This window comes from Hermetia illucens, chromosome 5 (assembly GCF_905115235.1).
Source record: "Hermetia illucens chromosome 5, iHerIll2.2.curated.20191125, whole genome shotgun sequence".
NCBI classification, from domain to species: Eukaryota; Metazoa; Arthropoda; class Insecta; order Diptera; family Stratiomyidae; genus Hermetia; species Hermetia illucens.
This window is the reverse complement of record NC_051853.1, coordinates 65,703,268-65,718,271: the sequence shown is the minus strand read 5'-3', so window position 1 is coordinate 65,718,271 and position 15,004 is coordinate 65,703,268. Positions and strand designations below refer to the sequence as shown.

At 38.6% G+C, this 15,004-nt stretch overlaps 1 protein-coding gene across 2 annotated transcripts in view; it reads right to left on the bottom strand.

The window, feature by feature from the left end:
- Positions 1-13,705, bottom strand: part of LOC119658439 (protein Tob1) — a 120,462-nt gene extending 106,757 nt beyond the window's left edge. For both annotated transcript variants that reach the window (XM_038065842.1, XM_038065843.1), the window contains exon 1: positions 11,950-13,705. The gene's annotated coding sequence lies outside the window, so the exon portion shown is untranslated. The remainder of the gene's footprint in view (positions 1-11,949) is intronic.
- Positions 13,706-15,004: the final 1,299 nt, after the last annotated feature.

The window sequence follows — 15,004 nt, the reverse complement described above, 5'->3', positions numbered from 1 at the left end:
ATTATTCACCATATTATCATCATTAAATCCACAACTTTGTTGTATATAACTGATAACAAGTGCTGAATTTTTCCAAAGTTTATCGGAATAGTGGTCAAACATTGAAATTACGTACACCGGCGCAGACCGCACTCACGTTATGTGCACGACGTTTCTGTGTACAACCTATGGAGATTTTAAATAAAAAATCATTCTGGAAATGACGAACAAAACTCATGTGAACCTGATATCATGCGCCACTACCATTCCGATAAGATTGTCACGCGGAATTCAAATTTCTTCGGTAAACAATTGGAGAAAAAAGTTTTGTACTTAAATACATATGAATTTTAGTATATTCGTATGTCTGCTGTTTTTGTACATAACAGAAGGTAGCATACCTATATGCACACCTCAAAAAGTTCAAGTAGACTATTGCATAAGAATAAGTGGCTCGATTTCGAGAACTACGCTATAATTAATAAGACATACAACCTTTACTAATGGACTCTAGATTTTTATATCACACTTACTGATTCCATGTGTGAATAATTCACTGCGTATATCTATTTCACAAAATTGTTTTGAAATAAATTAATCACTCTCTAGTGAAGAATAACAAGGCCATAGTTTTATCTGAAATCTGGTTTATAACCATCGCGTAATGACATTTTCATGATAAAGGGAGACACCCCCTGAAACAAATAAACAATTTCATGATCACGATGCAAGTAATGTTGTCTACAAAAAAATCCACTAATTATTGTTGCTGAAACAAAACAATAAATGTCAGACAATGGAAAAGTGCTGACATCACGTCTTTTATTTATAAGTAAAACTATTATATTTGTATAGATATATAAATGAAGGTTGTTCTAAGTTGCTTGAAATGGCGCTAAAAGCCACAAGTTTATATTTAATTTATAGAGAAATGATGTCTCATTTAAAAGGTGGTTCCCCATTAATAAACAACATGAATTTATGCCAGATTGCTGGACCCCCTTTCTTTAATACTGTAGGGATTTTTTATGGGAATTCTTTAACATGTGTTATTTGCTCAGTAATGAAGCGGTTGTATCTTATAAAGCTGCTACATTTATGCATTTTAATAATTTGTTGCATTTGATACAGTCTTTTTCGATTTTGAATTTAAATTTCCGGACTTCCGGTTGCCAAACGCTTTACCAGTAGTAAGTGCCACACTTTTATGTTGAGTTTAAAGATGAAAAACGGGAATATTTTTTCTCGAAATATAATGAAAGACCTCAATTACTACATTTAAGAACTTTCAATATCGGATTCAAGACCGTGGAATTAGGACTGAAAATGGATACATCTTTAAGTGGCGCAGGTTTCGTTTTCAGATCCTGTCCAATCCAAGAATCTGGAAAAAACTTGTAAAATTTTACAGCAATATAGCATGCTTTTAGGATGTTTGATAGGAATTCTCCTATTATTAACGAAAAAATTTGGTCAAAGTTTCCTTTCCCTTGCGAAATTACTGCAGCGCAAGGCATTATAAACTGTTGGTATCACATTAATGTGAATAGTCTGACATAGTGAAGGCCCACATATATATATATATGTACATGTCGCTAGAATATTTTTATTAGCTATGAATTAACGGATAATTTCTGCTCAAGTGAAGTTAAATAATTGGTTTAACGAGTGAAGGAGTAGAATTCCGATCATTAAGGTTAAGCACCGCTAGGAGTGTTTAGTAGTCAAACGGGTGACCAAATATCTTACTATTATTAAAAAAAATTTTCAGAGTCATTTGAATTCATTGCATCACAAGTCCTGAAGTATGTACAGGTATGTATAATGCCAGTATCATATAAAAATGAAAAGCCTGTCAGGCCCTGTACTAAAAAGCTATTTATGTACATATGTATAAATCGAGGTTATTCTTGGCAGCTACAGTGCCGAAAAAAACTGCCCAAAATTTTCAACGATGTTTTTTGTCCGAGAACGGATATATTCTTAATATGTTATATGTTATATGTTTATATATATTTTGTAGCACATTGTATCAAGAATATAATGTGTAACTTAGACTATTGAAAAAAGTTGTCACTTCCATTTTTACGTTTTCACTAATTTTTCTACTCGTAACACGAACCCAGTTGCAAGAAAGAAGGGTAGCGAACGCCCAAGGAAATCAACTGAAGGATGTCTGACCCCCCTTTTCTGTGAAAAGATCCATTTAAAATGGTGTCTTCACATCGTAGATTACCCCAACAATTCGTGGAAGTTGGGAGTCACGACAGGTATGGTTAAACATATTTTGGGGTAGTCAATGAAATTTGTTTTTTTTTATTTATGTTACATTATGTTGTTGGATGTCTAGGCATGCAAACCGGTTGCTTGCCGACCCACTCGAAAGCCAATAAGTCCAAAAAAGTGGAACGCAAGATTACGATTCGTGGAAAAGTACGTTGAATCTGGTTCGGCTAATCAAAATGTTTCCTCTTTTCAACAAGAGGGATTCATCATGTTCGACTACTTTTTGGAAAACATTAGGACGCCAAATACCAACTGCCCGACGGTTAAAAATGGAGGCTGATTCACGATGGTGGAGTCTAGTTTTTCTCGTCATGCAGTTATCCTAATGTTTAAGGTTGAGGTTGTGCAGCCAAATATTGCAATTTTTATTCGGTTTGTATGCTACTTTATTTTCGCGATAAATTAGGCAAGCACGACAATAAGTTGAAGCTTTGGGGCCGAACGACGAAGAGTTGGCCAACCGACAACCATGTAAACATCTTTCAATGGTCTGTAAGAACCTCAGACATGAATCCCATCGAACATCTCTGAGAAATCGTTGGCAAGTAGATAAGGGACCACAATTTCAAAAAACAACTGACCTACACACCACCAATGAGTAAGAGTAGACCAGACTTCCAATGGATGTCATTTTTTGACTTGTTGACTACTTCAGCAATTGTTAATGTGTGCAATTATTAATGCGAAACGAATTGTAACAAATTATTGAACTTTTAATTCGCATACTTGTTCATATTTGAAAAAGTTTATGGTAGAAATTAGAATTTTAAAGGTTTTTTTTTCGCCCAAAATTTTGACGAAAATGACAAGTGGTTGCTTTATGACGCTTTTTTTCAAAAATGGAAATTACCCATCTTATTCTGTATAAAACGTGATATCGAATCATATATAAACGTATAATATAAAGACTAAAAATACATCATTTTTTTAACGAAAAACATCTCTAAAAACTTTAAGCACGTTTTCCCGGCACTAAATAAACCATTTGACTATTTATTAAAGATTATCTCCCAAGGGAAGTTATTTTATTAAACAATGTCATAATCACCACTTACATATACATATAATGTAATGGTATACAACATCAAACAGTATTACATTACAATACAAATGACTGAAACAAGGCGGTATTTAAAAATAGGCTCAAACCGTGGAGTGGAAGCCATCCGATCATTAAGGTTAAGTGTTGCTGAGAGTTGTTCGTAATTAGGTAGGGAACCGAGTAAACGTTTTATTTTTTAATTAATCACAAAATATATTATATTCGTGGTTCTTAAAAATACAAATCTTTTTTGTCACGCTATTGGGCAGTGCTAGATTTCGCCTTTTCCTGTTACTCAGCATCTTTCTGCACCTCCATTAAGCTCTTCAAATTCCCAAGCCCCATTTCAACTGCACACAAATAATTTTTTATTAACGTACTTGAAACATTAATTCATAGATACTCATTTTAATATCTATCACTTTGAATTTCCCTGAGACCCTACTGACAGTCTATTCAATCATTATCCAATTATATATATTTTCAAACATTAAAATGAATATTAACTTCTTCTTTTTTCTCCGTGCACAGCAATTGCATTTCTGTCTAGCGAATCGGCGCAGGCAATTGCGAAACATTCATTTTTTCATGCGATTATTGTTGTTGAACTTGGGATGGAAATTTTCGGGCAAAAGAAATTCGGATGTCCAGAGTAGTCTGAATTTGGAACGAGGATTTAATTAGTTGATTCGCTGTTGACGGCAATTTTTAGAAGTTCGTTCGTGTACATTTAATATTGAGAAGCGCAAGATAGAGGTTCGATTTGATTAATGTTAGAGAAACTATAATATGAATAAGATCTGTGCACACAAATAGTGAAATGTTTTTTCGATGATTGCATCTACCTTTCCGTTACCTTTTCCCATAACTCCTGCGGTTGTTTTCTTTGAGTTTATGGTGGGGCAGAATCATAGCCTGTGAGCACTCAAACCGTGGCGATTGTACTCGAAAAACTCCCCCGGACTTCACTTAATAAATATAGGGTGTTCGCAAGTATGATTGTTGTAGGTCAACCGCGTTCGGGGCGAGGAAATGTCGATTGAAGATGTGATTCGTGGATCTCTCCTTAGGGTTTGTGGCGCTCAGGTCTCGAGTTTTGCGTATCCTATTTCAGGTTTTTCAATCCATTAGATATTACACTATTCATGTAATAGGATATGACACCACAAAGCTTTGCGCAAATCCTACTAAGGACTAAGGACCATCAAAGGGTGGAACATTGAAATTTTAGCAACATATAAATGAAAAGGCTCGTCATATGCACAAATTGAAGTATGAAACTCAACTTGTATTTTATTTTTACAGTTTCTTTTTATTTATTTATTTTCTTCCAATTTTTTTAATTTCAGTCTTAAAGTGGAATGGAAAATACTTCGTTCAAATCCAGGACGCATCACTCAATCATTTTGTGGTGTAGATGAGTCTATCTTTCGGAGCACTTTAAACTTGAAAAGTTCAGCACTCAAATCCTTATATTTTACTCTCAAATTAGACGCATATTACCTTTGAAAGGCGAGTATCTGATGAGGTCAGTTCAAAATAAAGAAAGAAATAATTCTCAATTTGTTATCACCTGCTGTTATTTGTTCACATAGCAAGTCGGGGACGGTTACTGAACTTTAAAGTTGCTGTTTCATCTATAATACTCGAGGATTCAATTGCACAAGCGACCTAGCCAAAATTTTCCTATAATTTATATATCATGAAATAATGCTTCGAATCAATAAAAAACCTTGATTGAGGTTAATCTAAAGTCCCTTGGACTGGACATTAAACTGCCATGGTCAATAACATTTCAGCCTCAATATTATATACTCAATTTCTCTAGTGATCGGAGAAAAGCCGCAAATACTTTACACGAAATATAGATTGGCTTTTATCAACTCCAAGTAGTCTATTCCAAATACTATATATATGTGGAAACTCAGTGGCTGTTGATTCGGTTTATCTGATCTGATGCAAGATAAAGTTGTTTTGGGGAATAGATTCGTTTCGAAGAACAATATTGCGGTCTTTATTAAACAAGGCAAAGTCGGGTGTCGGCATTGGAAAGACCAAATTGTTTTCTCTTCTTTGTTGATTGTTTTGGAAGTTTAAAGGGGTTATTCTAGCACAACCTAGTTACCAATATAAAATGCTATATTTTGAATGTTTGACTGGAAAGGTGTTTCCGTAAGGTTACGTTGAATAGAAAATACAAAAGGTGCTTAGGGAAGTTTTCATGTCAAAGTAGTGTAAAACATCATGTCCAGCAAATGCCCTCGAGGAAAAACATTCGGAGGAGTTGATATATGAGAATATGTTATAAATATAATCTCCCCTCTTACGCTTCAATTGGTTAGATTCTTTACTGATGGACACAATCTGGACTAGTTCACCTCGCTATAGAATGGACAAAAGAGAATATTATTCAACCTGTGCGGCTTATTTGCGTAGGATGTAACTGGCAAAGTTGTAAGGAGTTGCATGTCTCCTGTTCACTGTTTTGTGGATTATAAAAGCTATTCACAAGTCTTTTTCAGTTTGTGCTTCTCATTACTACACTACAGCGGCGGGAAATACAAAGGCTAACATAAGCATTTAAAGTGAATGGTAATTCAAACCCAAGACACCAAGATCGAGAGATGGAAGCTCAACCAACTCGACCATCGCATCGCCGTACTGTGAACAGATTGGTAGTGTTATAACTAGTAAAGTTGTGAGGATGGGAAGATTTATTCCTGATAATTCATTTAGCCTCTCATTCAAAAATTACAAACGGACTTAAAGCACTTTCAGAAGCTGAAATGCGCCATCCAAGGAACTTATGGGAGATAGTATCATATTTCATATTGATATTTACTGAAATACCCGATTCGCCAATAAGGCTTATCCAATTTTTTTTTCTTTTGAAAAGAAAGTGAGCTATAAAACCTGGCAAAACTGATATTGCCAAACTCTACCAATAAGAAATGGTCAACAGTTACAGAAATGAGAAGAAAGCTCGATGAGTGACTTTCTTCCAAAGAATAACAATTCTAGTGACGCACTATTCATAAATTACCAAACAGATGTGAAAAATGTATACCCACCGATGAATGAAATTCACGAAATCTTTGTAAGGTTGAATAGCAGAGTTATTTCTATGAGGTGGAATAGTAGTACAGTACTGAATTTTTAGATTTCAGATGGATTCGGCATGAGGATCAAAGGATGAGTTTCGTGCAGGTTTCCGGCTTCATGGCAAGAGATACTCTTTGTATCTTGGATCTGATCGCCCTCATCGAGTACGTGCGGTCCGCTCAAATCACCTTGGAATTCACGATGGACTAGAGACTGAACTTCAAATCGTTTTTGGAAATCACGGCAAAAACACGTCTGCCCTTAGTACAATACAATACAAAATCTCCATACTTCCAAAGGTACCAGTTCGATTCCATTGAATGTGTCCCTTGCCTTGTCAATTACCCTAGATGCTAAATGAGAGCCACATGCCGAGTAAGTGCACTATGAACATGTTGTCGCAACCAAAAAACATCGGACGGAGCAGCGGGCATGTTTTTCATTGACATTACGAGGGTTGACATCTTCATAACGAGAAATACGGAATAGGCAATTGTATATTTGAAAATCGACTAAACGAAACCTCAGAAAGGTCAGCTCTGACTTAATGCAATCCTAGCAGTCACGGAGGAATTAGATCACATCTTTTGTAGTTTGAGTATGCGAGTTCACCATACTACACGAGATTTTGAAGCTGTTGCGAGTCCAAAATTTGTAGCACTCAAGTTTGTACCACAGGGTACCGTGGAGTACATGGAAGAAATGTAAAAAGTGGTCAGTTAATAACTGAACCTGACTCGCGGCGTAAGACAGCTCCAGGGAATAAATCCGCATCATCTTTGATTGAGTTCAGGGAGGTTTTTTAATCATTCCTGGTGCCTACCACAACGAATTTGCACTGATTGCCACCCATAAATTTTGCCCGTTTTATGTTAGACTAACTGGCGATGAAGATCTAAGTAGGTCGACCAAATCGCGATTAGCAATAGATTTAAGAGTTGTCTTCTGAATGTACGTAACAAAAGGTGTACTGACATCGACATCAAAAGGGACGTTTATGTGTCACTTCTGGGTCTGTTCGAAGGGAAGCAGATCGTCGTAAATTCAATACCTTGCCTATTTGGATGTCACCCAGAAGTGCAAAAGTCTTCTTGTTGTCCAAGCAGCACAAACTTGATACCCGCCCGATAATATTCAATATATTCATTAACGCCCTTATTTCTGGTGCGAATTATTGTCGACAAGAGGAATTCTACCATTACGTTGGTAAGGGAAGCAGAAACTGCTGTAAACAACAGCGATTTCGCTACCGTATGTAGCATCACGAAAGAGCTTGCAGTAGCCGAAAATATTTCAATGGTCCTGTGAGTAAGACACGGACAATGATGAGCAGATTCTATCAGGTACCACCTACGATAAGGAACAGCCGAGGTAGAAGGAATACTTCATCACGGTTTCCAATCGTATAGCAGCTGATGGAGTCCTACTTCTTGTTAATGATATGGAAAGCCTCCGCCTACTTTCACTCCTTGAATACTAGGAATCTGACACCCATCTCAATGAGTGGAAAGAAGAGATGATTGTTAAAATCCCGAACAAAGCATTCATCTTAAGTCCCAGAAATGGAGGTGTATTTGTGCGCTTCCAGCTGTAGCGAAGTAATGATTAGCTAAACTTAACCTAGAACGATCCAAGGAACACCTCGAAGGCTTGATGGGCAGATGACAGGTTAGTTTTCGATTCCCCTTGTGTCGACTATATTAACGCCTTTCAGATCACAAAAAAAGGTTCTCAGTCTCACAAGGAAACCCGGAAACTAGATCAAATCGGAACATTTCAACTGAAATTCTATTTGAAGAAGTGTAGTACCGGAAGAAGGACTTAGGTTTTCGTAAATGGGGATTCATTTTATTGTTTGAAAGAATCAGATGGTTGAAGATCAGCTTCGCAAACTCCTTGCCCCTGGTTCGAAATTCGGTTTGCCATGGGTGTTTTGTTAGTGTTTGTGCTTTCCCGCTGCTGGATGCCTATTCCCTCCGCAGAATCTATTATGCTGAAGCTCAATATCATCGAAAACCGAGACTATGTGGGTGTCCTATATTCCACAAAGGAGTGAGCAGGAGCCACAAAAACTGGATATCATACCGTATAAATACCGTCTAATTGTAGGTGTTCAGACAGACTATGCAGTTCACCAGAGCTGTTATGTATATACCAGTAAGGAGAACATGTCCTGGAGCGTTCCTGCGGTAAGCTGGGAAAATTAACACGTAAAAATTACTCTCACAATGTAAGCGGCGACCAAAAGTTTCTACTCGACATTTAATTGCAGGAAGTGGATAATCTCTGTGATCTTAATACGAACTTTGAACCTTCATCTGTATTTTAACTCACAGGCAGGGATGATCCTGAAAAGAATGGGGACAACAAAACTCCTCAAACACCGAAAAAATAAATTAATGAATTGCGTTAGCATAATTACTATCAGGGAAATCCCTTCACGTTGGAAATTGCAGTTGGATAGTCGAGAGGAATGAAGGCAAAAAACATTTTTCTCTCTCAGAACGTGCTAAGAATGGTTTGAAAGATTCAAATTGATAAATTATAACATTAACAGCAAGGATCATGGAAAGCCAATAAAAAAGTTTGAAAATAATGAACTACATGAATTATAAGACGATGTTAAAATACAAAAGAAATTAGCGGTATCTTTAAACATTATCCAACAGGTTATTTGACGTCGTTTACATGTCTCGAGAAGATCCAGAAGGAAGGGAAATAGATACTTCATGAGTTGATGGGGAGGAACAAGGGGCGGCGGGAAGGGAACGAGACTGATGGACGGTTTTGAAGGTAGTTGTTTTTTGACAGTATTGAGACTGGTGGTCAGAAATAAGTGTGTTTGGACAGTCCCAAACATAAGAAATCATAAGTAAGTCCAGAACAGATAAAAACTCCGACCTCAAAACGGAAGATCTAGTGGAAGAAAGTTCTACTGTGCTACTGGAATAATTGTATTACAACCGCCACATTCATCGCTATCAATAATAACCAATGAACCAAAATGGGCAGATCGACTAAGTGCTATAGCGCCATGACAAAGCAAGGGTGCATGTCGCGCATTCGGAAAAAGACTTCATATGTGGTAGCCATACCTCCTTACCTCTTTCGCTCGTCCTTACCTCTTTCGTTCAATAGTAAATGGTCTAGCAAATCGGCACTTTTAAAAACTTCAAGGGATTTAAACATGGTTAGATGAATGGATTACTTTAAAACCAGCAATATTTTTTAAGCCGCTTTTCTTGCAGCTTTTTAGGTTTGAATATTCATCGCTTCCGAAAGATATTTCCTCGCTATAGTGGTTCTATATGCTTGTTTAACATAGCCGTTCCAGAGGTCCTGAAATTTAATCAGCCTTCATTCTTATTGTTTGTACAAGCGCGATTCAGGAGTCGTCTGGTTAATTTTCTGATTTTCTGAATGTTTTCACCAAGGAGCCTTCACTTGCCTAGGGAAGTTCACTGAACTTTCAGCTGGTTTGCCATTAGTAGTGAAGCTAAGTTCGAAATGACATTGGCCTGACAGTGAGACTTTGTCTAGCACTTGTCTGTTAACAATCAATCCCAACATCTCTGAAGTGCAAAGGGTTATATTTGTTTTGAGAATGATGGGGTCCTAATCAACTCCGCATCAACTTAATGCTGGACCGCACCAACTACGGTCACGCTGCTCCCAGGGCAGAGGTGAGGCAGCGTCTGACGATTTGCCTCTGCCCTGGTAAGAAACCGTAAAGCCGTCGACGCTTGACTTTTTTTTTGCAAATGGTTAGGCAAAACTCTTTTTTGGACGTCGATCGTAGGGGCCAGCTGAAGTAATACAATCTAGGTACTTCTTTTTTCAGGACTGTATTCGCTACTTTTTAAACAAACATATTAAGTAATCACATCATAACCTATTAAGACTTCAAAACAACTTGATTCTACATACGTTATCTGATCAGGCAAAGAATCAAAAGGTAGGTTTACAGAAGCGAATATGAGGTTTTTCCCCTTATCATTAACTTGGTTTTGTAAACTGACTGCTGGGTCCAGGGTTCAGAATTATCTCCGCATCGTCGCTCTAGCAATTTTGATATCAGAACATAAACTCTTGTTTTTTGAATATTTCATTGTAGAAAATTCTAGCCGCCTTCATATATACAATACCACAAATTTCAGTATGGAATAATCAGAACTCGACACCGCGTTAATAGTAGATTCAGTGTTATCTATGCGATGCGTTGATATCGATCGATGCCCTCAATACAATCCTTCTTACTATTCTTACCGAATATGAAGTCTTTTGAGTAAGGTGGATGATTAGGTTTTATCGAGGTATTCGGGAAGCGACGTCACTTTTCCATCGTCTCAGCGCTTGAAACACGATATAACAATGTATTTCACGAGCTGTAGGAAACATAGTATCAGTGTCAGTACTTGGCAGAGTATGTATATGTTTATATTATAATAACAATAATTGTTAGCGCGACAATTCTGTCGGATCTGTGAGCATACTAGGACACTTCATTCAAAACCCTATTGCGCTCGCTCGTGATTCTTACTCTAATTTGGGGAGGGGGTACTCATTTATAACTGAATCAACTGGTACCGACATCCGATATCCCTATGACAGCCAAGTGCTCCAAAAACTGAACCAGTTGGACTGTATATATTATACGCGTATTTAGTTTCAAATGCAAAGAGGCTTTTAATTATCTGCATATACATATTATACATATAACGAAAGAATTACATGTTGTAAAACCCAAGGTCTGTTTCCAGAAGAAGAAGAAACTAATTGGAGAAAAATAAACTGAACTAGAATGACTTCTTCATCCTTGAATTTGGGTTTGAATTTCAAACAAGATATACCAAACATAAGACATCGGTATTTCCCTGTAATGTGATTACTGTCTAATGGACAGCGAACAGCACAGTTAATATAAAACCTGACGAACCAACTATACCAAACCCCTGAAATCCGGGGGATTTATAAAAGTTCTCACATTTCCACCCAATTTTTCGAAGATGAAATTGGGGTAGCGAAAACTGGGTCACGCGTTTATCCCTGCAAAAAACAAGTTTGGGGTACTTTGATATTTGAAAGTCTTCATCATCTGCCAATTAGTTTCCAGTAAGAGTATAAATCGCATTCCATTGCCCAAACGTTAGGTTGGGATGCCAAATTTAAACCCGCAAATCCTTAGGGATAGAAACAGTAGACATGGAAACCGCTTCCTTGAGATGAGCAAAAACTGTCATTTATTTTCGTTTAAAAAGTGGATTTTAAAAATATGCTCAAGGTGTCCCCATGTGAGTGAAAAGTTTTTAAGGACATGTCCATATAAACATGTCACCCCAGCCTACACGAGTCGGCTAACTTAGCATAATATGAGTCCCAAAGGCATTTTCCTAGCATACCGAAGCTATCTATCAAGTTTCCCTTGCGAAGTTTTGCATAAATCATTTCCTTTTCTTGTTGCCGGTCGAACCAAGATGTGTTGGCTGTATCGAATGCCCAAGGTACAACCCAGAAAAACGAACTTATCATTAATAACTTACCCTTTTCACTTAGTCGATTAATAATGCTTTCCACCAACAGATGGTATTTGGTACATGCACGAAAATAGGACGCGTGGCACTTTTTTTTATCCTCGTCGCTGCGGGTGAGGGTGTTTATCCCAATGACCGAGTCACTACCAACCACCCTTGAACCAACAACTATATCAGAGAGAACAAGGACAACTCAAGTTTTGGGCTGGGGGTCGTTTTACGTATACGGCGGATCGACGAAGAGATACCGAGTAAGCGGCGAGCACGTACGAAACGCTCACGATAGCGGTCGAGGACGATTACGACCACGACAACAACAACACCAAAAGCGAGGACGACGACAACGACCTCCCACTACCGAACAAATGGAGCACACACGCGATACGAAACGGTCGCAACTGCACAGGAATGACGATAGCACTGGTCCGTTGAACGCACAAGGATAAAATGGTCCACGGGATCGATTCGTTGGTTTGTGTACCCACTGACTGCTAGCTGCACTATATATTCGGATGTGGGCGGTAAGTGGCGTGTGGCGTTGACGCTTCTGCTCCCTTGCGTCCTACCTCCTGCTGCCAACTTATCCAGGCGAACTCGTAGATAGGTCGATCTGCCGACACAAGCTTTCAAGGGGCTGCTGATTGCAAATTATCAAGACCCTGTCGAACTTCTTGGTTGACCGAGAAAACAATTTTCCGACACAATTTCCCAGATAGTTTCACACTGTGCGAAGGAAATGCTCTTCACGCTGCGCTGGGGCGAAAGGAGTCCAATGCAGTATCTTTGCGGACGACCGGAACTCAACTCGGGGCACAGAGCATCTGACTAGGGAGCTTCAATTGTCTTTTATTTTTATTAACTAACCTTTCGGGGTGGTTTAGATCAACTATTGCCAAATCTATTAATTAGACTTCAATGTTACGTTTTACGTATTATTGCGATGATAACTAATTTTAGCAATCTAAATGTAAAATTAGAGTTGACTGACTATATAAAAGTAGAAAAATACAAAAACAGCTAATCCTTGTTATAAAAATGTTTACAACTATGTCTCTTACTTTCCTCTAATTCTACGCGTTACTATGTCGGATTTATTGGGTAATACTTTATATAATTTAGCGCATGATTTTTATGTGATTGGAGATGAGTTAGAAGATTTCTCGCTTCAACTTTCGCACACACAAGAAATATAACTAAGTATCTATTTCCAGTTCAGATTTGCACCGTTTCGATTTCGATAATTAATTCTATTTGTTTAATTGTATTTAACTATGACTATTTAGCTTTCATTGGATTTATTTTCGATTTCGAGGACTAGGTAACAAGAAGTGGAACAGACAGGCAGATACGCTTCAAACAAACTACGGACTTCTCGCACTCGGCTGCCTACGCACAGGAGTGCTGCTGACTTTTCTTCGTCGATTGGAAAATTCGGTTGGAGGAAAATAAAAGCGAAAACTGAGAACGTTCGAACTGAATGGGATACGGCCAAGCTATTTTTATGCACTTTATTCACTCAAGGTTTGCGTAAAATCTGCGTACTTCTGCGGTTTTCCGGAGTCTTCTGCGTTTTCAGTGAGACTTTTTCAGCTATGAATTGAATTTTCTTTCAAGTAAAAAAATCTTTGAAGATTCACCGAGAGAATGTGTGAATGACGTGCACTGCGTTCTGTTGACGATGTTGTATTAACCACGAAGCTTCGCTTTCACTCGATAGAAGCTCCAACTGAACGACCAACCGACTGCCAGATCTTAGCCGCCCCCTCAGCAGACCTTCTCCGTCCTGCTCGCGGCGTTTTCGAGTATATAAAGTGAAAATGCTCCATTGCTGGGGCCGCCAAGTGGATACATAATGGAAAGCTCGACGGCTATTCTGATAGCGAAGCTCAGAGCGTTCTAGTTGGTATTATAGAAACGACCTTCCCGCGCCTGGCCCACCCTCTCACACCACCACGCGGCCAGCCGAGCAGGTAGCGGGCTTTTTGCTCGAGCAGCGGAAAATGGAAAAGTCACTGATGGCTTGCTGACTGGCCCACACACGTGTCGTATCGCATCCAAAAGCTTGTCGCTATGACGTCAACGATTTCGTGTGTGACGTCGTTTGGCGACCGCTGGAATAAATGTTTACAAGCCCGCGATATGGAGCCGAGCAGGCAGTGGCACACATTTACAGTTTGGCCCACTCCGGCCGACCAGCTGGGCTGGTGGCCCGGCTACGGGGTTGCGCTTTTCCACCCGCATTCGTCGTGGGTAAGGTGCATGCCAGAGAGAAAAGTTCGGACGGAATTTAGGCTGAGGATATTGCGGGCGGCGGGGGTCGCGGCGCTCTGTGGTGCTGCTACTGCCCCATTTTCCCAACGTCATCATCATTCACTCGAGATCTGGAAGATGTTGGTTGGCCTGATTTTCCGATTCAGTGGGAAGTGTTGTCGCCACTTGGTGATAGTAGGTGCATCAAGTGCCAAAGGTAACTTTTAGGAAGTATGGCGTTTTGGCTCAAAGAGACAACGTCGGCCTCTGCAATGGGAAGAAAAGCGGTTACTTGAAAGTGGTTCGTCGCAATTTGGTATGAGGAAAAGGACGACGTTTTTGAACTCTGTTGAAATTCAACAAAACTGCATAAAATCAAATCGACATTTTGAATTTTATTTGACTATTCGTAATGAATATTGGTGCGTTTTTAATGCATAGTATCTAAATAAGGTTTTAGACTTTATTCATGCATGGCGTCTTACATCCAGACAATATTTTGTTTAATAATAGGTTAATTATTAGTTACAACTGTATTTATTTCCATTTGTTTGGCCAACCCAACCCTTTCTGTAATTCACTTTATTTCTGGAGTATTTATTGCATTGATCTCGACAAATTTTATCTTGTGTAAATAAGTACTGTGCCTGAACTAAAGGCGCGAGAAGATTTCAAACAACTTACTTAAGCTAACTTAGTCTAACTTAACCTTGCATAAATGCTTGAAAATTACTATTTGCATTCCTATTGCAGGGAAATGTGATTATCGATGGTCAAACGGCGATCCTCACTGGAGATGACCAAGAGGGGAGAA